General features: G+C 40.6%; 1 protein-coding gene across 5 annotated transcripts in view; it reads left to right on the top strand.

Moving 5' to 3' along the window:
• zmiz1a (zinc finger, MIZ-type containing 1a) overlaps positions 1-27,450 on the top strand; it is a 191,783-nt gene that overhangs the window by 59,713 nt on the left and 104,620 nt on the right. For 3 of the 5 annotated variants that reach the window (XM_041789655.1, XM_041789656.1, XM_041789652.1), the window contains exon 3: positions 7,843-7,920. The gene's annotated coding sequence lies outside the window, so the exon portion shown is untranslated. Of the gene's footprint in view, positions 1-1,307; positions 1,328-7,842; positions 7,921-13,878; positions 13,898-27,450 lie in introns of those variants that run through there. The other 2 variants (XM_041789653.1, XM_041789654.1) reach the window with 2 other exon arrangements.

Raw genomic sequence — 27,450 nt, 5'->3', positions numbered from 1 at the left:
CTTCAGGTCACTGTCATTTTGGAAAATAAATTGTCCCCAAAGTTGTAGTTCTTATGCAGACTGAATAAGATTGTCCTCCAGGATTTTCCTATATTTTTCATCATTCATTTTACCTCCTACCTTTACAAGCCTTCCAGGGCCGACTGCCGAGAAGCATCCCCACAGCATGATGCCTCCGCCACACAGTGGAGGATGGGGTCTTGTGTCTTGTGTGGTGGCCAAAAAGCCCCATTTTGGGCTCATCAGACCAAAGAACTTTCTTCCATTTGACCATGGAGTCTCCCTCATGACTTTTGGCAAACTCCAGTAGAGATCTAATCTGCGTTTTCTTTAACAGTGTCTTTCTCTTTGCCACTCTCCCATAAACTGGTGAAGAACCCAGGCAATAGTTGTTGTATTCAGCGTCTCTCCCATCTTAACTGCTGAAGCTTGTAACTCTTTCAGAGTAGTCGTAGAGTGGGGTGTTCTTTTGTCTTCATGGTGTAATGGCAGGCATGAATACTAATTAAGCAGTGACTAGACCTTCAAGACATAGTCTTTATACTACAATCACTTAGGACACATTCACTGCACTCAGGTGATCCCCATTTCACGGATTGTGAGACTAGTAGCACCATGCCTATTTTACATTACTTATTGTTATTTAATATTATTTTGTAGAAATCGCTTTTCAATCTGACATTAAAGAGGGGTTTTTTTTCAATTTTTTGGTCATAAAATCCAAATTATATTGACTGTGATTGCTTTATAAAATCAACAAAATCTTAAAATTTTGTGACCTTTTCCCTGAGTTTTTTTTTCTAAACAAAACAATCCTGCAGCTCTCGGAAGAAGGGTCGCTCAGTTCTCCGAGTGTTATCCCCAGGCTGGAAAACCCCCAGATTTTTAGCAATAACATGAGCATTCACAGTGACATTACCTGTAATTTTGTGGCAGCCGTGACAACATGTGTCCAACTTTAGATTGTGTACCATCAGTGTAAGCTTCCTGACAGTGCTGTAACCGCACACGGTGTTTATGTTCTTTAGGTTAACACGGTTATCTCTGTCCGTAACCCGAGCCCTCCACCTACATGGGCACTTGGCATACGTTCGTGTGGTTGCGTGTTTAAAAGTGCGCGATCTTGCAGCTGCGGGACTCGTCTCTATCTCCCCCAGTCTCTCTCTCTCTCTCTCTCTCTCTCTCTCTCTCTCTCTCCAGAAAGAGCTGCAGGGACTTGCCAGTATTTTCATTCCCTCTGGAGGCATTTCCGCACGCTAACAAAGCCCGGCCTGCGTGATGAAACGGGGAGGAAGCAGCTTTTGTGGAGAGAGCAGCCAGTTTTTTGGTGTGTGTTTTCTGTGTGAGTGTGCACTGCTGACCCTGTCTAACAGTTTGTTACATGCAGATTTACTTTTGAGCTTGTAATTCAGGCTGCTCCAGGCTCTTGTTTGCTTACGAGCCTACTGTAGCACGAGAACAAACCTACTCTCAGTCCCATTCAGGAGACAAAGTTGCCTCCTGTTTGCCTCTAATTAACTGCTTTAATACCTAGCATAGTTTGATTTGCTGCTTTTTTTTACTGGGCTTGTTAACCCTCAGCCTTTCAATTCCTGTGCAGCCTTTGCCAAAAGGAAATGTGTGCTGGAGCCTGGGTCACAGTTCTCCACAGTGCCTGGCTCTGGGAATTGACTGAATCAAACTGTTAATAGTAGAAAATTATAGTTTTGTTAAGCTAACATAAAACACCCTTGCCCTCATGCCTACAATAGATAAAAACACAGATTTAAATCGAAAATATTCTGCCTATTTTTTCAGTTCAGTGACTGAGTATTAATATTTCTTTCTGCCTCTTTGTGAAGTCTGTGGTTTCCAGAAATAACTCAGGTGAAAGCTCACACGAAACATCATTCCTGCTGTCTCACTCGAGGTCATGACACAGCTACCAAAAAATCACATTTTCAGAGCAATAGCAAAGCAGAATCTGGCAACCGCAGTGTCACTAAAGCAGAGGGTTTTTCTCTTCTTTGGGGTTGCAGACAGAGTCAGCGTCCTGCGGGCCTTGTGACACACGCTCATGCCCATAAACAGGGATTTGGCCCTCTGGAGAAAATAACCCTGATAATTACTGGGTGCATATGGACCTGCCCACAGCAGGAGGAGGAGGAGACGGGGGTTGACTGAGAAGAAGAAAAGAGAGAGAGCCACATCCGCTGGTGCATTCCTCCATGCTGCGTCATACCGGTGCTGAGTTTCCCCTCAGTTTGCACAGAGATTTCCACAAGGCAGAGTGCAAAGGGCCACTGACACAGCGCTCCGGGCTGTGGACAGTGACATTTAAAGTTTAACAATCTGCACGTTCGGAGAATCCCTGTGGTAACAAAAAGACAACAAATAGTGGTTTTACCCGTATACAAAACACCTGGAAAGTTCACGGCTTTTTTAGGGTGAGCTGCTATAACTGAACAGGTGTGAATTTTGGGTGAGCTGATGTGAGAGCAGAGCAGTAAATATGTGTGATAACTCACTGAGAGCGTTTGAGACACGGTGATAAAGTTTAGGCTACATCCTACAAATGATCTGCATGGCCAGTACAGTGGCTGTTGGGCCACTGTGGATCAGTAGGTAGAGTCAGTCATCCTGCAATCAGGCAGTGGGTCGGGGGTTCGATCCCCAGCTCCTGCAGTCACATGTTGATGAGTCCCTGGGCAAGACACTTAACCCCAAATAGAGTAGTCAAAAACAAAAAAGACACACCATACAAGCTCAAGTCCATTTACCATTTAAAATCTCCACAGAAATATTTTCCATCTTCTTCACTATATTTTCTATTTTCCAGCAAGGATTGAACGCCACCTTGCTGTACAATTAAAAATCAGTACAATTCAAGATGATTCAGATGGATTTGGCAATTGCAACATCTGAGAGCCCAGATCAGTAGAGGGCTGCAATGATGGTTGAGCTTCTTGAACTTTGTCCCATCTCCACACAGGATCTCTGGAGCTCAGTCAGAGTGACCATCAGGTTCTTGGTCACATCTCTTACTAAGGCCCTTCTACCCCGATTGTTCAGTTTGGTCAGGTGACCAGCTCTTGGAAGTGTCCTGGTTGTGCCAAACTTCTTCCGTTTGAGAACTGTGGAGATGTGTACTCTTGGGGACTTTCAGTGCAGCATAACTTTTTTTGTGGCCTTCTCCAGATCTGTGCCTTGCAACAATCCTGTCTGTGACATATGCATGCAGTTCCTCTGACCTCATGGCTTGGTTTTTGCTCTGATGTGAATTTCTAGCTGTGAGGCCACCTAGAGAGGTGTGAGCCTTTCCAAATTATGCCCATTCAAGTTAATTCACCACAGGTGGACTCCAATCAAAGTGTGGAAACATCTCAACAAAGATCAAGAAGAATGGGAGGAACCTAACTAAATTTCAAGTGTTTTTGCAGAGTCTAAATGAAGTTGATATCACAGTTTTTTTATTTTTACTGAATTTGCAAAAATTTCTAAAATTCTGTTTTCACTTTGTTGTTATGGGACACTGAGTGCACATTAATAAGAATAAGATTTTTTTGACTGTAGCATCAGGCTCAAACAGAACAAAGTTGCAAAAAAGTGAAGGGGGTCTGAATACTTCCTGGATGCACTGTTTAGTATATTAGAAACATTTTTAGTCCCAAACTTCTTGCAGATGTATTCATACAGTTAGGACAATGTGCAGGAGTTTGTGTGCAATATTGGTCTGTTGAAAACAAGAAAATACCCAACATCAGGTGCCAACTGGATGCCTATTTTGTTGCCAGGTTATTGACACATATCTTGATGTTGTTTGACTTTTATTGGTGTCATAACAAAATCTAAAAGTCTAGTACCATTACAACTCTATGGGAGAGCTGTGGAAGAAAAGAGACTGAGCCTGGTGACCTAACTCCACCGATTTCTCCTCTCCCCCTCTCTTTCTGCCCTCCACCCCCCTGTCACGTGGTCTCTCTGGTCTGGCTGAATTGGCATCATTACAGCAGCCAGAGCCGAATGTCTGTGGTTGGCTCGCAGCCCGTCTGCTCGCCTGTCATTCAGCTGGTTAAAGAGGCCTTGTTGAACCGCTGCACTGTGCCCGGCTACTACAGGGGCCATTCATGCCTGCAACGGCAGAAAACAGCCAAGTCCTGTCATCAGCGCCAGCTAGCACATACCATTTTACTACTGGAAAATGACAAGGGCATTTTGCTTGGTAAGCACAGACAGCCCCCCCCCCCCGTCCGTGTCAAGCAACCTTGTAACCCGTTTTTCTGCTTCAGAGTTTGGATTACATATCACAGAATGAGAGGCTGCTTTCTGACAGAGCATCTTTAGACAAACAGTGCTCAAGTCTCAAATATGTTGTCTGTCTCTGTTGTATGTACGCCGCCTACATGGAGTGTAAAGTGAACTAGACTGATCTGCTCCCAGAGGAATTGAACAACAACAGCACAAGACAACAAAACAAATCCTTTGTGCTGCCTCGAATGTCGGAAATTTCAAACACAAGACTTGAAAAATACAGTTTGTCACTCTGAGAGGATTGTTTTTTCTCTCTTCAGTTGTTCTTTGTACCTTTAGCTAATGGCAGCTCTTCTTGTTGTAGATGACCTGCGCCTTTTTGCAGTGTTCTCCGTCCTTTTCTCAGTCCCAGAGTGACACTCAGAGCGAGGACATGCCATGACTTCATCCTGAACTCTCTTCATCCTCCACTTTCTCTTCCTCCCTTATCCTGTCTGCCCCCCTTTCTAGTCCTTTCTGAGTCTGTAGTCCTAACATCTTCCCGCTATGATTAGCATTAGTGTTTTTTTCCCTAGCCAGTGTAATGTCTAGAGCCTCCTGTGTCCTTGGAAAGCCGCCTAATAAGCTCAGACACAGTGCTGTCTCTGCGCTCCCCGGGCCTATTCTCCAGTGTCACCCGGCACACACTGAGGTAAACAAAGACTGCCACACGCACACAAACTATCCTAGTGGTGTGCTAATAGACCAGCACACCAGCCCACTGAGGATGGCGTCGACGCTAGCTCGCTAACGTTGACCTTCCGTGTGCCAATCACAACAAATCTGCTCCCAGATTTGAATATGGGGAGGAGAGGAGTGTAAATTGAAAGCAGAAATCCCCGCGGTGTGAGACAAGATGAGCCTCTGAATAAATTATTCAGATGGCAGCCTCTTTTTCCTGCATGATTCTCGCCTTCTGCTACGTTTAATGGCATCTGTGACGACGCCCATTGGAGATTAATCCAGATGTAAGACATTTGTGTGTGTGTTTCTGTCTCTCTGTGTGTGTGGCCTGCTCACCCTGCTTCTCCTGCATCCCGTTGTGTCGTATGATGGGGAAACAAAGCCTCAACAGGGGAATTTATTTCTCCTCCGCAGAGGGCTGTAAATAAACAACTAGTGAATCAATGCCTCCATTTGTTTTTCTCTGATAATTCTGCCTGTGTCGCACGGCAGAGTGACACTGTTTTTCTAAGTCGATGTCACTCTCAGCAGCCATATTTCCTCTCAGCGAGTGAGAAAACACGCCACCCGGCCTCATGTTTCATTACCAGGGATCAGTAAATTACTGTGTGCTTTTTAAATCACTCATTGCAGCTCATTTAGCACCATGATGGAGCATTTGTATGAGTGGGAAATAATACCCGCATTAGATATTGTGCTTTAGAACTACTCTTTTGACTAAAGACATACAGGCAGAGAAATTACCAGGTGTAATTGAATAGAAAAAACACTGGAGCTCCCATGGTGAATGTGTATCAGTCTATCTGAGTCTATCATCGATGCTTGCAATGGTTGAATAAGAAATATATGTACAAATATAATATGTACGGTGTTGGAGAAAATGCTTCTGCAGATTTTTTCTCAGACCTGTTTGCATTACATTATACAGTACTGTGTATACGTTTTAGGATGTTTGGGCCAAAAATTGAAGTGTGGATGTGGGGAGTTAGCTTCCTCAGGGTGCCATCAGGTGGTAAGGAGGGTTGACACAACCCTGGTCATGATCTGGATTCCTTTGCATTTTTACCAGGGGTATGGGAAATAATCTATGGAAAAAGATAAGAAAATCCATGTTTTTCAGGTGGGGTAAGGGGGTTGATGTGACAGGTAAGCATGACCTAGGGCAGTGGTTCCCAACTTTTTTTTCCATTTGGCCCCTCCTTCACATATTGCTGTCAAAAATCACATCACATCTTAATTGTTTTCAGCGTTTAAAGCCAAATGAAATCACCCAAAACACAAGTCCTATTACCTCAAGACCTTTGCATGAACCATTCATATATGTTTTATCATGTTTTCAGATAGTTTGAGTGAACCTAATTTTAACAACCTTAGAGCAGACAGATCCTTGTGCTCCCACTGAAATCTCTGCCTAATGACCTAGGGTACTGTCCTGCCGGTTGCTGAGTTGCCATGAACCCCTGATCGTGCTGTCATTTTACTTGACTTGGCAGAGCAGGTTTAGAATTTTCATATAGGAAGACAGGTAAAACCTTTCCCTCCGGGAGACCCTGAAAAAGACTACGTCTTATATACGGGTGTGATTTATATTCCACTGATTATGGTACTCTTTATTGGAAACTCTCAAAGTGAACTTGTCTTTAAAATGTTTTTTAATGCAAAAAAAAAAAAAAAAATATATATATATATATATATATATATATATATTGTAATTTCCATTTTGTTGATTTTGGTTCCAGGTTGACTCTGATATCTGCAATGTTTAGGTATCATTGAAGAGAAATGAGAGAACTTGTTTTGTTTTTTCCCTATTTCTCCAAGGGTGAAACTACCCTCCAAAATCTGGGACTAAAGTGTTATTTCTCTGATGCTGCTTTGTTGTCTTCAGTAAGTATAATGAGCAGAGCACAGGTCTCTTCAAATATGAGGGGAGGTTCTTACATTAGCTACAGTTCAATGACCAACAGCAACAGTGAATAATGGAGTGAGCCGAGTGATCCACAGCTCTAACCGTGTGCAAACCTTGATTAGGAAGCAGTTGTTACACTAATTCAACTGTTGATAATGCCAACCTGACTTCATGTAAGAGCTCTAATGAGTGCTGGTTAACAATACTTTTCTTTGTGCTCAAGTATCCTTTTCTGTATCCCATATCCAAGTGTGAAATTACAATCACAGATCATATTTAGTTAATTAAACTCATATGACTAATTTAATTTGACTCAAATATGGGGGAAATGAATAAATCATGGAGGCGTATTTAGCTTGCTAGTGCTGGTGTTAACAGTAATTAAATATGGGGCAATCTGCAGCCTGTGAGTTATCTCACCGCCTACTGTACCGCCAGTACACATGTGGAAAAAATAAAATCAGACGGTTTTGGGAAGCACTCTTGCAGAATATTAATGAAAAGATGTGGGAGTCTCAAACAGGGAAGCAAAAGAGTTAAAGATGCAGTCCTGTAAAGTGAGCTGGCGCATTTATAGTCAGCGAGCGGCCGTCCCATTAGGAGATCTGCATGTCGTACTCAGAGAAGAAGCCAGAAGCAGAAGAAGAAATGTTCCTCCATGATTAGAGCCTGGAGAGTTCAAAGACAGCTGCTTCTGCAACCAGAGTGGCGCAAAACACTCACAAGGAAGACGAGAAATCAGCTCGCATTTGTCATTTAAGTGTTTTATCTTTCATATTTGGTGGGGATTAGAGATGCACATTCTCTCCGGCTCTGTCAGTCCTTGTTATGTGCTTCCAATCTGTCAGAAGCACGACAGGGCGCTTTATTACATCTCGATAAATGATGCCACCTAAGTCTTGTTTTCCTATCACTGAAAAGCAGATTGTGTTTTGTCACGCTCCCTGATGTGCGTTGCATTCTGTTTTGTCTCATTTTAGACTCGCTCTGTGATTGATGAGGATTAAGAAGCTGATTTTTGCCTAATAGGGAACACAGGAGCGTCCTCATCCACACTGGTAAGAATCCTGATTTAAACCTACGTCTTTATCCAAACAGTAAAGCATCAGCTGATACAGGCACCGTTTGTTTTTGCATACGAAGGAGAGGGCTGCAGTTTGGATTTTTAGCTTTGTTGTGTCAGAGCAGCCTCTCAACACACTAATGTTTTATCCTGGAACAGAACACACTGGTGATGTGTTTTGAAGCTACTCAGAAAGAAGTCAGTGTACTTTCAAAATGAAATAAGGAACAGGAAATAAAGGAAGGGCATGAATCACACAGTTTGTAAATTCTGTCTCCTGAGTGCTTTCACTTAACCTGATACACCAGATAGACTGCTTCACATATTCATTGCATGGGTTACATCACACCCACATGTGTAACAGCCCATACACAGTGTTTGGGAAAGGCAGAACCTTTCTAAAATTTTCAGATGGTGTTTGAATGAACGCTCTGTCTGTCACATTAATTATGGGCCAATCAGAGCAACAGATGACGTCTGCTGCTGCTAAGAAACTTCATAATTTAAGCTTGACAGGCAGCTGTCATCATTATTAACCATCAGTGGAACCAGAAGCCAGCTGGGAGAAGATTACAAAAACAAAGAAAAGCATCGACATCGCTCTATGCTCTTCCTCTGACAAAGAAATGTTGTTCAGGCCTGATAAATCTGTCGCCATAGCTCAATCTATCCTAATCTCTTCAATGGCCTCCATTGTTTACATGCTTGCACCAGGCCCGTAGCTACTTCCTTTTTCTAACCAAATAATGCTGATTGGTCTGGTCATTCTCTGACCTGCTTGAAGCTTTGCATTTGGACACATCTGACAACAGACACGGAATCTGGCCAATCGGTATATGATGAGTAGGAGTGTGCTACTCATTTCTGCCCACCTCTGTTGCTCATTTCTTGTTTTGAATTAATGACTCTGTTCATTAAAAAAAACAGAGTCTAAAAAGTGTAAACTTAAACACTTTTTTCTTTCATTGATGAATTTCACATAATAAAGGTTAAAAGCTGTCAAAAGTGGCATTCCTGGTTAATGCTGTGAGCAATCTCAAAATACTTTGTAATCAGCTTACAGGGTTAACCAAGAAGGCCATAAAACAAAAAAATGGTTACTGTTGTTGAATACACCTTATGGAGTGCAGGTTTTACTGAACAGAGTGTTCACTCCAAACCAAGAAGTAAGCAACAGAAGTAGATGATGCTGAGCCAAATGTCTGCTCGATACCTAATCCTGGAATGTCTTGTTTAACATTAAGGGGGCAGGAAGTTATTTGTTAGGGGGCGCTTTTTGCATCTGATGGTAGAGAATAATCATGAGCCATCCCAAATAAACAGAACAAGTTGTGAATGAGATGCAGCAACAGAATAGCATTACAATTAGCCGTTCATGCTTCCTTTAGCCCAAACCACACCAGCACTGGACGGTCCCGTCACATCATATGACGTGCCTCATTTGCCGACCCTTGCACACACCGACTGCAGCGAACCAACAGTCAAACTCCTACAAGCCACTGCATGGCCAGGTGCTAGCCTTCCAGCAGCTGATGCCTCCCACTTGTTCTACACCTGGAGCAAAAGATGGCGCTTCATTTTTTGTGTGCTCTCAAACAGAGCTGCTACAACAGCAGCCAAGATGGAAGAAACCGCTGATCTCTCAGGAGAGCAATCTACCAGCCACGGCTGAACACGCCGCAAATAGAGCAATGGCATAAACTGCTGCGGCAGATATTGTCCACACACATCTAGTTGCATCTGGTTGATTCACTCATAGAATGATAATAATGGCCACAATTGTTTGGACACATATCTGACAGCCCCAGTGTGTTTTGGGCTTTACGTAGCAGTCTTCCAAGTAGCATCCAGGGTTGTTAGGATAAACATACCATGTCTGTTATAATAGTTTAATCATGGCAGCTGCTGTGACAACAAACAGGCTGTTAGAACAGAGCAGTCATTTTTAAAGTATTAGAAATTTGTGGGAGCAACTTCTCCTCAGCTGTGAAGATTACACACAAAGTCCTTCTATCTCCCTGCATTACTCACATTCAAAACACACATTTTAGAGATTAAAACTGAACCTTAGGCACATCTGAACTGACTGAATTGATTTAACTGTTTTGGACACTTACATAATGATTCACATGATAGAGTGATAACATTTTGTGGTATTTCCTCTTTGCATCCAAGGCAGCTTGTTTTCGTCAGGTAACGACAAGCACACGAGAACCCAAACAAGCTGTGACGCCAAGTCTTTCTGCACGTCATCATATTGCTTTTCTTCTTCTGATGTGGGTTATTTGGAAAAATCCCATTGAAAGGATGTTTACAGGAGCACATTCTTGCACCATTACCTCAGTGGTGATGCCTTTCTGGCTCTGCTTCAAGCGGTCCCAAGGGTGTGAAACCTGAACAGCAGTGTTAGCAATGTTGAACCAATGGTGTGTTACCATGTATGACTATTGATCTGTCTCTATCAGCACCAATATCAATCTTAAAGAGGGAGACAAATGCTACACCAAATATCCCGGCTCTCTTCTGCAAGATGAGTCTCCATTTGATGCAGAAACATGCATGAATTCGGTGTCCAATTAGCCTTTGAGCAGCATGGAAATTATGTATTCAGTTATCTGCATGAATATTAAGTGTTCATTTAAAACCCCAGCTGAGAAGAAACACTCCATTTATCGTTGTTACTGTGTCAAAAACCTTTGACTGACGTGATGGAAGATGTAATTGGGGTGGATAAGGATGAAAGAAACATCACAGTAAAGGGCGTCACATTACACCAAAAAATTTCATCCCTCTGCTTTTGTTTGTTGGGCTGTGCAAAATGTCGACGGTGTAGTTTGTACACATGTGAAAACGGCATCAAAGCGCTGCAAGGTGAATAATTTTTAGTGGCATCTGCACATTCTGCAATATGCTAATGAGCAAAAGCTGCAAAAGCCAGATTGCCAGGAGAGAGAGAGAGAGAGAGAGAGAAGAGGAGATGGAGGGAGAGAAAAAAAGAAAGAGAGGGAGGAGAACGGAGTGGAAGAGAGAGAGAGAGAAACAGACGGAGGCTGGTGTAAATTATGGATGCAACCTGCGATTTCCAAGAGGAAAAGAAAAGGCAGAAAGAAACCTCAAGTCATGCATATCAGATTACGCATTTACCACATTTTCTTATCATGCTCCGTGAGCAAACTCGTACACAATCTGGTCTTTGTGTGTCTGTCAGTGTGTCTTTATGTGTTTTTGAGAAAAAGAGTGACAGAGGGATAGAGAGCACTTATACATTCATCCATGTCATGTTGTGTAGAGCTGCATTGTGCCGTCAAGCGTTGTTTGGCCAAAGCTGAGTTGACTTTGGTTGCACTACGGTTCTGTTGCTTTGTGTTTAACATAAGGTTGTCAGAATGTTTCATTATTTGATACTTTTAGTACCATATGTTAAAAACTAAACTTAAATTTAAGATTTATTTTGAGGCTTATGGCCTTTATCAGATATAAGGCAAGATGATGACATGAGGGTGAGGAGCCACAGGTCAGACTAAGCTTGTAGGACTCTAGCCTCTGTGTATCTGTATCTATCCATCCAGGGGCTGGAGCCTATCCCAGCTGTCAATTGACCAAACTTGTCTTTGGGAGGAAGTTGGAGTACCCAGAGAGAGCCCATGCACGCATGGGGAGAGCATACACACTCTGCACATAAAGGCCCCCCAGTTGAGATTCAATCCAGGAACTTACTAGCTGCAAGGCTGTAGCCCTAACCCCTGAGCTGCCATGCAGCCCATGTAACTGCACACTGTAAAGTCAACTTAGTTGGCCTTACTTATAAAAATGTGGGAACTCAGTGCCTCAAAAATAACAGTTAAACTAAACTTAACATTTGTGAGTTAAAAAACGTGTTTATTTAAATGTGCTGCAGTTACACTAGCTTTATATTTCTGAGTTAAATACTGATGCTAACTTTTTTATTTTAAGTGTGCATACTAGTTAAGAGCTAATTTGTTAAATGTTCAAAAAAACCTCGATCACATACTTTCATCTTGATCATTTATGCCACTCAAGTAGGCTGACTTAAGTGACTACAAGTGACAACAACTGAGAGATGAACCAGGAAGTCCTCCTCCATCATGTTCAGGAGCATGTTTAAGAAGAAGGTAGTGATAGATCCTGAGGATAGTGCTAGTTCTGCATCACAACCAGGTGCCAATAGAAACAATCATTACAAAAAATTAGATAATTGCATTATATTCAGGATATTTTTTTTAATAACTGTTCAAGTGTTCAAATATGATTGTCCATCCCTAACTGAAGCCCTCTGCTTCCCCCATCTTAATGAGCAATTGAATTGAAGGGAAACAAAACTTTAAAAAACTACATCTTTTTCATTAAAGGTGTACAGAAGAGAAATGAATTCCTCAAAATTGCAGGAAAACCTCGCAGATCTACATTGCATTAAAATACTGCCAGTATATCTGTATGTTGAGAAGCTGCTGATGTTTTTGTGCAAATTAGACTGTGTGCAGGAGTTTGCCTGCGTTTTTGGTAATAAAATACAAGGGATGCAGATGGCCTAGCGGTTAGGTTGCGTCCCATGTACTCTGGCGGCCTGGCTTCAAGTCTGGTCTGTGACTCTTTCACTGCATGTCTCTCATCCCTTTTTCCCAACTGTATCCATTCCTCCTCTCTACATGAATGCATAAAAGCCCAAAATTATATCTTAAAAAATAAAGAAATAATTTTTGAGTAGTCAAGAAAGTAACCACACAGTAAATCTATTCTTCTATGAGCACTTCCAGTAACTTCAACCAGTCAGAAAACACACTTGTAAAAGAAATTTTTGTGTAATAATACCAGGAATGCTGAGCTACCTGATGTCTTTTCCTAAAAATACCAAGCTCTCATCATGTATTTTGCTTGCTTGAGCAGTTCTAAGTTAAGTAAAAGTGAGTATTCGTGTCCCACTACCACATCCCACCCTCGTGTGCCAGTCCCCTAACAGCCTGTGTGAATAATGGATCCATTCTTGAGTCGTGTCTGTGACTGGGAGGAGGGGGAGACTGTGCAGTGGTGTGGTTTCCCCACCAGAGTCTGAGGTGGAGGAGACAGGAGGGGGGCTGCGTGGTCTGGAAATAGCTCCAGTAGAGCCCGGGAGGAGCACCCAAGGTGGGCCTCTGTGCCAGCTTCACCTTCCTCTAACACGCTAGGAAAGTACGGTTGGATTAAAAGACGGGCTAACTTGTCACCCTTTAGCTGTGAGTGAGATTCCCACAAAGAAAGGAGAAGAATTAGAAAGAAAAGCTGGATTTTCTAAGAACTGGACCACAGCCATGTAACACTTAAAGCGAGAAGAGTCTCCAAGCCGGTGAACAGAAACTACGAAGCCGCCCTGGAATTTGCCTGCATGTAAATGTGTGTTAATGTTCAAAGTAGGTCATTTATTTGGAGCAGGGACAGCCGTAGTGTGCTTCTCTGGAGCGATGTCAGAGCGGGGGGAATCGTTTCATAAGCAGACACATCGCTGGATTTTGTTGAACTGCGCCAGGGATTAACATATGCCGATATTTTGTTTATATGTCAAATCCTGATATACCAGAGAAGGAGGAAGAGGAGGGAGGGAGGAGGAGGATGGCGTGGGTGGCTGTTGAAGGTGAAAATGGCTATGGTCAATCCAGAGACAGCATCAGTAACCACAAGCACAGATAGCAGCCTAAAAATCAGACTAAATCAGATTACCAAACAAACAGCTAAGAGGATTAATGCTGATCTCTCTCTCTTTCTCTCTCCCTTTCTCTCCATCAGACGGACATTAAATCTACAATCTATAAATCCCTTCAAATGATTTTACTTTGCAGCCCTCGTCCTTTGGTCACATGTTCGGAGTGAAGCCCCTTCTGCTCTTGGTGAACTCTGCCATTTTTATTCAGCCCTCAGGCCTCCAGAAATTGCTCTACTAAACAGGGAATCATATCAGCCTGTAAAAATATCTACACAAGGTACAACACGACCCCCCTACACACAAAGCCATATACTGACTGTTAAACCCCATAATGTCATAATTAAAGCTTCTATGAGGAGTTTTCATTTACAATTAAACACGCTGAAATTAATACAGCAGCCTCTGTTTGACCAACAAAGCAAAGAACACCATTAGCAATAAGACTTATAATTTCTGTCTTGTTTTTTTTAGAGCCTTTTTAACTTGACGGGGGGTAGGTGTCACACAAAATAAAGGATTAAATTTCACAGCAAAGATTCACAGTGACTTTTACTGAAGAAGGCAGGAGGCTATTATTTCTATTAGAAGAAATTATCAAAACTTCTCTCAGCTTAAAAAAAAAAACCTGAACATTTCTCAAATTTACCCAGGGGAGCTGCATATGTGAATGCAAACAGCCAAGGCTGCCCAAAAGGAGGGCAAAGGGGGCTCAGCCAAACTCGGGGCCTGTGGAGGACACCAAAATCATGGTCCACTATAAAGTTAAGCTGTGATAACCATATTCCATTTTTTGACCTGAATAATAACTACTATTATCAAAGCCTGTATGTATGTATTTTTTTTATATGGGAAATATATCCTTCTTCAAAATATAAACCCCTCTTCTTAAAACTGAACAAAATGAGATAAAAGAGGCAAAAGTGGGTAAAAAGTGGAAAAAACAGGCAGAAAAAGTTGTAAACAGTGGTAATAAGTAGGAAAATGTGTGAAAGTAATAGTGAAATTCAGTTAAATGGGCAAAAATAGGCAGAACATGTGGCGAAGAGCTTTTAAAGTGGCAAAATTTCTTTCAAGTGGTAAAAATGGGCAGAAAAGGTGGTGAAATGGGATTTAAAGTGTCAGAACAGGTTGAAATTGGCAAAAATGAGAAAGTGGCAAAAATGGGTTTACAGTGGCAAATATGGGCATAATAAATAGTCAAATTAAGGTAAAAGTGGCAAAAATGGGCAGAAAATGTGGTGAAACCAGATTTAAATGTGGCAAACCCTAACCCAAAGTGCCAAAAATTGGTAAACATTGCACAAAATGTGATGAAAAAGTGCAAATAAAAGTGGCTAAAATATGTAGAAAAAGAGGCTAAAAATGGTTTAATTTAAACCCTTTTCAAACAAAGTTCTGCTGGTGTCGTATGACTTCAGAAATATATTTATATGGGGCAGGTTTACAGCAATGCAATCTCTGTGTTTTTCATAATCAGTAGTATCAAAAAGTTCTGTAACTTTAAAAAATTACAAATCTTCTGTCATGTTTTTAACCCAACACTGCCACAAACTAATAGAGAGAGAATCAGAATTCAGATTCACAGGGTGGCAAACACAGATGTTTTTTTTTTTTTTTTTTTTTTTTTTGCTGTGGTCTGATGTGTTTTAAACATAGATTTCCTCTTCTTCCTAAATGAATTGAAATGATGAATTTCCCCTTGAAGAATTAATGAAGTAGATCATTCTCTTGGTAAAGTGAGACACACAAAGACACAGCTTGATTCCATGTGTCAGGTTGTTACAGCTAGGGCTGTAGCAGCACAAGTCCAAATCAAACTATTTTGATATCTTGCTCAACCCAACAGCTTTAAAAATTAAATACAAATATTGAGCAATGTCTTGTTTTTAATGACTGAATATTAAACAAACTCCTGAACATGATCCAGATGCAAACCATCTCTTTCCCTAAATGCTGGTCAATCATGAGCCACAGATGTCGCTCCTCCCTCGACCACGACTGCAGATGTGGAGAGAACCGACGAGAGAAAATAACAAACATCATCTTCCTCAAGGCTTCAGTGCTGAGAGATCTTGTAAAGTTTTGGAGGCTTTTTCACATTTATCATCTACAAATTTGGATGCGTTTTGGGAAAATATTTCAAAGTGGCTGCTGGGAAACACCCAAATGACCCGGGCACAAGAAGTGAACTTTCACTGTGTTTATGAAAACTGGGCCTTCATTTGCAATAAATCAAAATTAATACAGTAGTAAGGGGCTTAAGGATGCTAGGACATGTCTTAAATTTAGAGTCTGTTCAGTTATGTCAGTCAAAGAGCTATTCAAAAGTCTTGTCATGAGTCAAAGTAAGATATTATTTATTGCACTTTTTGCTCTAATTTGGGTGGGACAGCTGAAGAGAGACAGGAAATATGGGGAGAGAGAATGGGGGAACACATGCATCAAACAGCACCAAGACGGGAAATTTATCCTGTGACCTGTGAATCAAGGATTACAGCCTCTGAATGTGGGCTCCTGCTCTATCCAGTGAGCTGAACCGCTGCCTTACCACCCTACACTCTGTTATTACCTAGGCCAAGGAGGTTATGTGATTGGCAGGGTTTGTTACTTTGTTAGTTAGTTTGTTAGTTCGTTAGCAACATAACTCAAAATGTTATGGACGGATTTTGATGAAATTTTCAGGAAATGTCAGAAATGGCATAAGGAAGAACTGATTAGATTTTGGGAGTGATCCAGATCACCATCTGGTCCCAGAATTTTTTTAAAGGATTCTTTACTATTGGGAGATAGGGCGCAATTGCACTCTGTTCTCTCTCCACCCCACTGCACTGTTTCACTGAGTGCTTCAGAGCAAAACAGGCTGGCAGTGCCACTTTTTATCAGCTTTTCTACCTCATTATGTCAAAAAACATGCATTTAAAGAATACAGTGAATACAAAGGCTGGGTCTTTTGCTGTAATTTGTGCAGTGGGTCTGCACCAAGGGAAGTCCTTTTTAAGTTACTGCGATATTATTTATGATTATAGGGGAAAACTGAAAAATCTAGGGCAGTGTTACTCAACCCTGCTCAACCACAGAGACAAGTTGTTGAAAAATACCTTTGCGAGAGCCACTATCTAAGAAGTGAAAAGTGGCAAAAAAGGGTAAAAATGACAATAAAAATGAGTGAAAGGTGGCAAAAATGGTCAAAATGCAGCAAAAAGTGGCAAAAATGGGGAAAAGGGGCAAAGTGGGCATGAAGTGGTAACAAAGGACAGAAAGTGGCCAAAATGGGTGAGAAGTGACAAGAAAATGAGTTAGAGGTGGAACAAACAGTAAAAAGCAGGAAAGACATGGCAAAAATGAGTAAAAAGGGATTAAAACAGGCAAAAAGCATCAAAAAGGTGGGAAAATGGGCAAAGAGTGACAAAAAGTGGCATTTAAATGCAAAAGGCAGTTACATGGATGAAATGGGCAAAACATTGCTTAAAGGAGAATAAAAGAGGCAAAAACTGGTGAAAAAGGGCAAAAATGGGATAAAAGTGGCAAAAAGTGGCAAAAAGTGGCAAAGTGGGCTTAAAGAAGTAAAAATTGGTTATAACTGGCAAAAAAGGGGCAAAAATTGCAAATAAGGGTAATGAAAATATACTGACAAAAATGATTGGTTGAAAATTAAAGGCAGGTGTATAATTGTGGGAAACAAACTGATTAATGTGACCTGTAATGGATAAATTCTGAGGTCAAAGTAGCCCTTTTTAGGGTTTTCCTGGGGGAGTAATATTTCAAATTTAAACATAAAAGAGCCACAAATAATCACAAAAGAGCCACACATGGCCCAAGAGCCATGCATTGAGTATCACTGATCTAGGGTAAAATATAGTGATGCTGCATTGACAGGATATCTTTGACTCCCTTCAGTCCCTCCAGACTTGGCTCAAGGAAAGCTAATCACAAACAGGATCCTATGGACATGTACGAATAGTTAAGAGGTTCAGCCTTTGCTCATGTGCACCTCAGCAGCACCTCTCCTCTCCAGCTACCAAACCAGTTCACAGGTTTAGCTACAACCGCCCCCAAGCAGAGCAGCATTCACCGGCGCACGCCTAATTAACAGAAAACATAATATAAAGAGGAGAATAATTACACCTCGTCCCTGGCTTGCACAGATCAAACATGTGGCAGCCTTTCTTTGAATTAATCTCAGGAATGATTGTTAGTGTACTCTGAATCAGTTATAATACATGTGGTTCTTCAGGAAATCAAAGACTGCAGATTAATTTGGTTAATATTTCATAAAGCTTACAAAGCAGAGGGCATTCAGGGCTTTTCAGATTATTTGTTCTCAGACAATATTACAACCACAGCTGAGCCACTGAGCGTCTACAGCTCTGCAGCGCAATGCAGAGACAAGGCACTCTGCGTTTAAAGTGTTTGTCTGCGATAGTCTTGTTTGTAAAATGGAGCATTTTACCTTTACTGATATGATTCAGAAGGATGCCAATTGAGGTGCAGCATGCTATCGCTGTCTTTAGAGCTGATAACTGCTGCTACATTTGTATTAATATCCTCTCTGCTGCTCTTTGATATCAGCTGATTCACACCTCGTCTAAACACAGAAGTACAATGCAGCTTTGCTCTGTGACAGCTTGACAAACCCGCTCTCAATCACTCCCCCCTCCCTCCCTCCTTCCTGCTCTCCCTGATAGAGCCGTATATTGTAACCAACAAGACTGTAATCAGCACTAACCTAATCAAATCATTGCTCCAACAAGCAGCCACTGACTGCCGGGCTTCCAGAGGAAAAAAAACACACATCTGAAATCAGGAGGCAGGCAGCCTGTACAGCAGTTTGTACTGTAAGAAGCCGCTGCTTGAAATGTCAGGAGAAGTAGGATTATATTTTCGAAAATGTCACTGACAGCATAATAGCCCAGAAGAGGAGCATCTCATGCTATGTTTGTATCTCATGTCAGCAGGTGTGAAATGTGACTCTGTGTGCAGTAATAAAAAGAGACTGTGGAAGTAAGCAGAATGCATTTTTGTCTGGTGGAGCTGCTGTGTGATTGGCAGTGAGCAAGCAGTCGAATTAGTCATTAAAGTGTGTTTTTAGATCCACACAAACAAAAGCACATCTCCAAACCAGCTCATTATCAGCAGCAGGAAAGCTGCCTGGGCACTAATACAACTTGTGTATCTGTGTGTGTCTGTAAGTGCGTGTTTGCAGCGCTCGGGCTCGTTCCAAGATTTGGTTAACCGACTTGGCTCGCCCAATCACATCGCCACAGAGGGTGCAGTTACTTCGGCCTCTGTTTCATTTAGTGGCACCCACGCGCTTGACTCCTTGCCACAAAAACACACAAACACCCCTTTTCTCTTTCTCCCCACAATGCAACAGACGTTTTCACACATGCACGCACACACACACAAAGCTGAATGAGAGAGTGACAAAGTCAGGGAATGAGGGAAAAAATGAGAAAGTACCAATTAAGCTCCGCAGACAGCTCTGCCAGCAGACATCAGGAGGTCGGAGGCAGGGAGTGTTTGTGTAGGAGAGGAAGAGAGAAGGCTGTTTGAGCCGAACAGTGGTGTCTTACTTCTCCAACAAAATCAGTTTTCACACTTCTCAAGTGCATAAAAAACTCATTACAGTTAGGTGTCATAAACCTGCTGTGGAGGATGACAGTTACTAAGAGTTTGTAGCTCCTTGTTTGTTTTCAGAAGTTTCTCTAAAATGATGCTGTAGGTTTGTAATAAATATGCTGTTTTTACTCAATGTATGGAAAAACTGTTTATAAAGTGCTTTTGGATTAAAGCTCAAGTACTTTTTGATAGAGCCTCTCGATTGTGCCAAAATAACATCTAAGATTACTTAGATTTATTTTGATTTTACATCTGAAACACATGCATTTAATGACTGTAAACATTCTGAACATTTTACCATTTGAACACTTTTAAAACAATAAATACATTTTTAAAAAGTTTGAAAAAATATGCAATAATATAAAAGATATTGAATTAAACAAAACAAGCATAATGCAGCAGAGTAATCAAAGTCATAATAGTTCTAGAAATTGAAACTTTATTACCTTAAATATTAAGATACATAGATTTTATTGTTCAAAATACATGGTATTGAAGTGAAAAGATTTTGACAATCTTGTTGAGTTTATTTGCATGATACTGCTATTGGTGTTGATATTCACAACATATTTATCATCTGTAAATATCAGCCTGTATCGACTATAAGTAACAACAGTAGGTACCAAAGAGTTTGCAGAGTTTTGGGACCAACAAGTCTACATTAGCTGAAGTTTTTATCTTGATCTTCACAAGGTTATCTAAGGATTGATGCTTTATATCTTTATAAAGTAATGTGCATATGTTTTAGGCATTTAAGGTGCTAAGGATATAGCAAGGGCCCTGATGTGCCACAGCCCAGGGCTGGAGAGGGGGATAGGGCAGCCAAAGTCAAACTTGACACAGGCCAACACATGTGCCACCCAGCAGACAATTTCAAGCTTGATGGCATCTCTTAAATCCAGGTGAAAAAGTCCCAAAGACCACCAGCGTTTTTTTTTTAGGCCCATCTACAGCACGACCACGAGTTTGTGGCAACCCTGCTACCCTAAGCTGTGCTTACTTGCTACATTCACCCCTTAATCTGATCTAAAGGTGTGGGCTTTGTGTTATTTCTTCAACTGATAGTTTTCCTTTGGCTTTATACTATGCATCGACATCTAGAGCACGACCAGGGTTGTGTCTATCCTCCTTCCTGCCTGATGGTGCCCTCAGGCAGTTTGCTCACCACATCATCTTCATACCTGAGCCTCAATTTTTGGCCCAAACATGCCTAAAAGTTCTGCACAGTGCCTTCTATTGGTACCAAAATTTGTAGATAAAGTAGATAAATAGATTGTAAAATAGCCTTTATTTTGAGAGTACTCTTTGATATCAAAGTTACAAAGTCTTTTGCATGGACAGAAATAACAAAAGAAAAAAAAAACATAATCAGACATGTCACAAAAGCGCACATTTTAAAACATGAAATCAATTGAAAAGAATTCTAAAGTAAAAATATTTTTTGAAAGCAAATCAAAAAATGAAATTTAAGTCAAACTTAAGTCAATTCAAGTCAAGTAAAATTGGAATTAGATGTGTCTCACTGTCAAAGTGTATGATTGTTTACAATTTGTACACATGAGAAAACAGCTCATATATTTTTAAAGCTCCTGTTTTATCTTTTTTGCCATGTGCAGACAGTGGCACCTCTAATGTCCTTCCTTATTTTATCCTCTTTATGTTATAAAAAATCTGTCTAGCTTTTAGTAGTGAGCATATTCAAATGGACTGGTTTAGCAGGCTAAAGTTAATCATTTCTTCGGACACCTACCTCCTGGCAGAAGTTAAAAATAAGCACTTAGAAACTTTTAATCTTTATGCTGATGATCTTGTTTGCATTTGATGGTCATTAAAGTTAGCAGTATTAATTTAAGTCTATATTTTAGTCACTTAAAACCTTCTCACAGGAGCTTTAAATTTTAGCTCTTCGTATATGCACTTATAAGTCGCTTAGCTTTAGCCAGTAAGCTAAAAAAAAAGAAAACACCACAAGTCCCTGAAGCCTAATTTGAGACATAGAAATTTCTCGCCTTCTCCAACCAGCAGCATTACCCAAACATGATTTTATTAAAACTGTACTATGTTTATTTATTATTTAAAGTGTGTACAAAAATTAAATAATGGCTGCAAATCCTTAAATTTGGAAGATAAATCAGGATGGGTTTAGCCAAAATTTCAAGAAGTATTTTTTATCACAGACATTGTCTTAAAGCTTCTGTGAGGAAATGTTATTTTGGGTCAGTTTTGGTGCCCCTGTGAACAAAAAGGGACCTTCACTCCTTATACTGTACATGTAAATGTTTCTAATAATCAAAAATTTTCATCCAAATTTCTTTTGAATGTCAAATGTGACAGACTGCTGAGTCGTTGCTGTGGAATATGTCTCTAAAATAGTGAGAGAGACTGTTTTGGCATGGTGCCGTATATTACCTGGTGTGACATCTACCTCGCAGCTGAGTTTACACACATTAAAACAAACAGCTATAATGAAATAATTGGTTTCCCTGCTTATGGCTTTGTTTGCTTTCATTCATTAGTATGCGTCAGCGTTAATTTCAGTCTGTTTCATAAACAAATACCAACTCTTCATCAAAGCTTTAAATGTGAACCATTCAAGCACAAAATATGTCTTCATTTTGCTTCATGTCAACAAGCAGTAGCCAATTCTCAAACCCAAACAACATAGAGACAGAAAAACTCTGTCTGTTCTGCCAAATGAAGCCTCCTCCTCGTCTCCTCTGCGCTCATGCTGCGAAACAAAAGGCTAGTTTGGCCAAATCAGGACTGACATCATTGGCAACAGCTGCAGGCGGCATGTACTGTGTGTGTCTGTGCACGTCTCTGCGTGTTTACGTCTGTGTGTGCGTGTGTTTGTGTCTGTCAAGATGAGGTGACCTGATTGCTCAGCTGAGCAGTGAGGGAAGACCCGGCCGCGTGTTGTCAGAATAGCACCGATGTAACAAACACAAGAGATGGACCACAATGCACCCTGGCTGGCAGCCCCTCCCTCTCAGGGTCCCTCCATGTTTCGTGCATGTCCGATCTACACACTCCTGGCCATGCCAAAGCAGATTTGGAAATGAAAAATGATCCACTGCTGGCCGACTACTGCTGTACCAGCTCCCAGCTAAAGAGTGGCGGGTCAGACCATATCCCATTTAAAGAGCCTTTATCCTTTTTGCTGTTTAAACTGAGCTAGTTTCAAGTGGACCTCACCTCTATTCGACCAATCACAGTAGAGCCAGGTTAGTCTCATGTGGCATTTTCATCTATTTCCCATAGCAATGTGGCAAACTTTTATGGGTTTGTCAGACATGGTTGGAGTTGTAAAATAGTTCATAGAACTTTGTTCTATTACAGAATTACATTTTCATATTAGGCAAGGTTATCTTTTGAAAGGTTTTGATAATATCAGCCATTAAAAAAGAGAAACATACAATTTTCAATGGTGTCCTTAACAGTAAAACTCACAAAATTAAACTCATTGATGACTTTCACAACAAAGTCTGTGACATGTTCTATGATTAAGTAGCTTTTTTTGTCACAATTATGATTTGAAAACATGAAATAAATGAACTAAATCACAAAAAGGAGTTCACAGAAAGAAAAAAGATTAAATGTGTTGGATTTATTGAAGGAACACCAGAAGATGAACTGAAAGATATTTTGTAAATCCAAAATTATTAACAAAAAACTGATTTAATTAAATATCTGATCCAGAGTAGTTTATATTTATTTAATCTCTATAGGAAATTTATGAATATACAGTACTCAAACAGGCATTTTTAATTGAGTTGTACCGTAGTTAAATCAGGACTGCTTTATCAAGAAACATGTGATTGGCAGCTATCAACATTTCTTCATTAGCAGTTATTAATCAGTATTTAATTCTGTTATTTTCGGTGTGGCTGTTCTGGGATTCCCCTCCTCCTCCACAAAACCTACATGGAAAGTATTACGCAGGAACAGCACACATTCCTGCTTTTCCTATGCCAGTATAAGGCATAGCAAAAGTATAAAGGCAGGGAGAGAAACGGTAAAAAAAAATCCCATCATCAATGACAACAGAATGACATTGACTAACTCAGAAGCAGAGAGAGCTGGGGTGGAGGAGGGTTGTAAGAGCAGCTTACGGAGAGAGCGGCATAGCACAGCCAGGCAAGAGCAGTTTAAATAAGGCAGCATGAGAGCGATTAGCCAATAGGGTGCGTAGAGCAAATCAGCTGACCGTCAGCTGATGAGGGCTTGCGTGAGATCAGCTGATTTCAGTTATGGCAGCACTTGACTCTGGCCAGCCTGAACTAACACTATATCCTCAACTTATCTATTAATAGTAGATCTCACCATGTTGCCGCAGTTTTTCAAAGCTTAATGAGCATAACTTCATTCTAAATCCTTTAACCAAGTAGTTTTACACTAATCTGATTAATTACAATCTCTTGATTAATAATTCCTTATAATCTCATGGAAAGATAATGTGAGAAGGACTGCCTTTAGAATGCACATAGCTAGCCAGCTAAACAGCTAAATTTGGATATTAAATTAACCGATGCAAGATTTACTAGTTGGTTAAACTTATTACCTATAATTTTTTATAAACAAAAGCCTGAAATCTTCCTGTCGGAGTTTACCCCGGCACTTTGTTCAGCACTTCATTTTATTTGTACACAATTTTCACCTTGTTGAATGTTAATTCTACTTTAATCTGATCAGGTTTCTTTACGTTCTTCAAGTATCTTGTTTTGATTGATTAATCAACATAAGTGCATTATTTTGACAGCTCTACTCAACACGTGGATGGATTACAATGAGAACAAATAATATCATAAGCATAAGTAATATTTCCTTATCGTTTTAATATCACAATACCTTGATCTGGAAAAGGGTGACAAAGCATGCAAATAAACTTTGGATTTTATCCCATTGTCCCTGAGCAGACCATGGGAAATGTCCTAATTAACAAGAGTTTGGAGAAACTGTGATCAGACATCTGCACAAGTCTTTCCACAGCCAAAGAAGCTGACATTTCAGTCTGATACTTGGATGTTGCCATCTCATATCTCCACTAATGGCCAAAGCTGAAGTACATCTATGGAGTGTAAAATAATTTCCTTGCTCAGTATACTCTTTTTTCTTTTCAGTCTGAAAGGAAACCAAAGAAGTCTTTACAGCTTGATGTGGGAGTTTTTACTCAACCAGCTACAGAGGCTGACAGTCTGTAAAACAGGCAATGAAACATGTCTCCCTCTGCCTCAAGGAGCTGTTAACCCACTTAAATGGGCTGAATTTTGTTTGTGGAGAGTTTTGCTATTACATGGTGGCATAAATGATGTTTAAAGAGGCATTTTAGTGTTGGAAAACCTGCTGAATTTTTATCCTTTTCAGCCTGACTCTATCCAATTTGAAACATTGATTAACTGCAAAAAGCACTGAATATTAACAGCTTCAGAAAGAAAGATAGAGGTAGCTTGAAAAAAAAAAACTCAAGCAGACAGCGGATTGTTAGTGCAAGGAAAAGGTGGGTGGCCTTATGATTCACCCCTTTAAGCATGAACACATGAAGTGTCTCTTCAACACACACATACAAACAGAAAATTGGCCCCCAACCTCCCCCAGGGCCTCACCTCAGCGCCCCTGTTGTGAACCATGTGTTTGTGTGTGAGCCTTAATAACCTTACTATGACCATCCCATCCCTGCTGTTCCGTCTTATTACTCCCTGTGTACTCTCTCTGTCTTGGCCAGGAGAAGGATAAAAGATAGAATAGATTTCAAGCAGCACCTTGGGGGGTGGAGAAAGAGGGGAACAAGAGCCGCAGGGCTGGGGATGGCAGAGGTGACGAGGATGGGGAAGCTGGGGGAGAAAATCAAGGAGGGGAAAACCTAGAGAGAAAGCATGGAGTGGAGAATGGAGAGGAAGGTGGGGGCAGGTTCGTATTGATATAGTTCAGATGGATGAAGGATTAGTGGATCCACAATGAGCTCTGAGCTGCTGCCCCCTCCTCCGACAGCAGCCATGGTGAAGTGGCTCCTCTTAATGAACTGTGAAAATGAAAAGGACATGCTTACATACATGTACTCACATAGACATGACATATATGAGAGAAACTGCCTTCAGTCAGCTCTATCAGTTCACAACTCTATTCTCTCAGTCCTACAAAATCTGTACCTGTAGTATAGTATAGTATAGTATAGTATAGTATAGTATAGTAAAGCGCAGTATAGTATAGAATATTGTAGTATTATTGTATATAATACTGTGTAAGATATTGAAGTATAGTAAAGTGCAGAATGGTTTATTGCACTATATTATAATTTCTCATAGAAAAGTATAAGTATAATAAGTATAGTATAGTGTAATATAGTATAGTATAGTATAGTTTTTGAATCAACGGAGGAGAGAAGCATTGGGAGAGGGAAGGAGGTAGACACTGTGGGTATGCTAACAGAGCAGCGTGGCGAGTTAGCGGAGAGTTATCTGCGTTCAGAGACGGCCTACGAGAACCGGCACTGGGTCTGTCATCTTGCCTTGGTTCAACTTTGAAAAGGAAGAGGCCGAACTCATGCGTTAATCGATAAAATACGACGCAAGATGATGCCGAGATAATGGCTTTAGTAACACAACACGTCTCCAAAGACACGAGCCCAGTGTTGTTAAAAAGCCAGGATTTTTAAAAAATCATAGAGACACTCCACCAAGGATACGTGATTTGCCTGGACGCCAACATTTTGTTGAAAACTCCCTGCAATGAAGATTTTAAATGTTCCTACCTCCAAACGAGCCCCCCCCCCCATGATCACACAGAAGAGTTTATTAAATAAGGTATAAAGACGCTCTCATGTCATGAACTCATCAGAAACTGCTCCAGCGTTCATCAGCACAGAAAATGGACTAATAATATCACAGCTGTGAGCCTGAATAATGGACTAGGTGGCGGGGTTTCAGCCATCAGCTACATGCAGGATTGGTGAGTTTTGTCCATACACTGTAAAAGACGGAGTATTTAATGATTTATGTGTTTTTGATTTATTAAAAAAGTCTGAATGAAGTCTTTTTCAAAATAAAAGTGTGCTAAATTTGACTTTATATTGATTTTTACCCTTTCTTCATACAATTTATTAAAAATCCAATAGAACAGCCTATTTTTATCACCAAACTAGTGCCATTTGGGGCTGAATTAAACATTATAAAGCCACTCAGAGGACATTTCAACATATCACGATATATATCGTGTATCGGGATATAGCAGAAATACATCGGGATATAAATTTTAAGCCATATCGCCCAACCCTAGTATAATATAGTAAAGTATAGTATGGTATAGTATAGTATAGTATAGTGTTGTATTGTATTGTATTGTACTGTATTTTATTGTATAATTTAGTATAGTATAGTGCAGGGCTGTATAGGATAGTATAGTAGTATAGGATATACTGAAATATTGACTTGTCAGACCACAGTACACTTCTCCAATGTAAGTCAGTCCACCTCAGATGATCCCATGCTTCTGGATGTTGTTCATAAGTGGCTTTTGCTTTGAATGGTAGAGAGATGCAGCTACGTAACAACTGTTGAGACTATTTGCCCATGCGGTCAACAACGTATCAAATCTCACACCAGCATTGACTGTGAATGACTGAACCCTTATTAGTTCACATTTTACACAACATACCAACTATTTAGGAATTCTGTTTCAATTCCTATTATTATTATTATATGTTTAAAATGTATAAATTATTAAACATAGCCGTTGATGTAAGGTACTATTGAAACAGGGTCATATTTATACAGATATAGTCATCCATGGACTTACAGGTAGTCTAATAACTGAGCATTGAAAACACAGAAGTCTCAGTGTCATTCTCCACTCAGAGTCTTCAGTGAACTTTCTTTTCTGCTCTGTTCATTCACAAAAACTTGATATGTCTGCAGGAGAAACGTGAGCACTGAACACTTATTGTTTCTTTTGTTATTCTCTCCAGACACACACAGAGACACACTCCCCTCCTGCAGCAGATATAATAGACGAGGTTGTAGCAGTATCTGTTGCTGCTGTTGAGAAATGCTTGGTTAAAGTGAGAGCTGATGGTGTGTACAAGGATCAAGACACGCGAGAGTCACTTGAGTTCAGGTTTTGTGCGTCACTGAAAGCTCCTTTTTGGGCCTGTTGGATTGTTTGTGTCGCGTGTGTACTTTAGTGTGTGTTCTGTGTCGATTGAACAGGTGTTTCTGA

Source organism: Cheilinus undulatus, linkage group 6, assembly GCF_018320785.1.
Source record: "Cheilinus undulatus linkage group 6, ASM1832078v1, whole genome shotgun sequence".
Classification (NCBI taxonomy): domain Eukaryota; kingdom Metazoa; phylum Chordata; class Actinopteri; order Labriformes; family Labridae; genus Cheilinus; species Cheilinus undulatus.
This window is presented reverse-complemented; position numbering and strand designations above follow the sequence as displayed.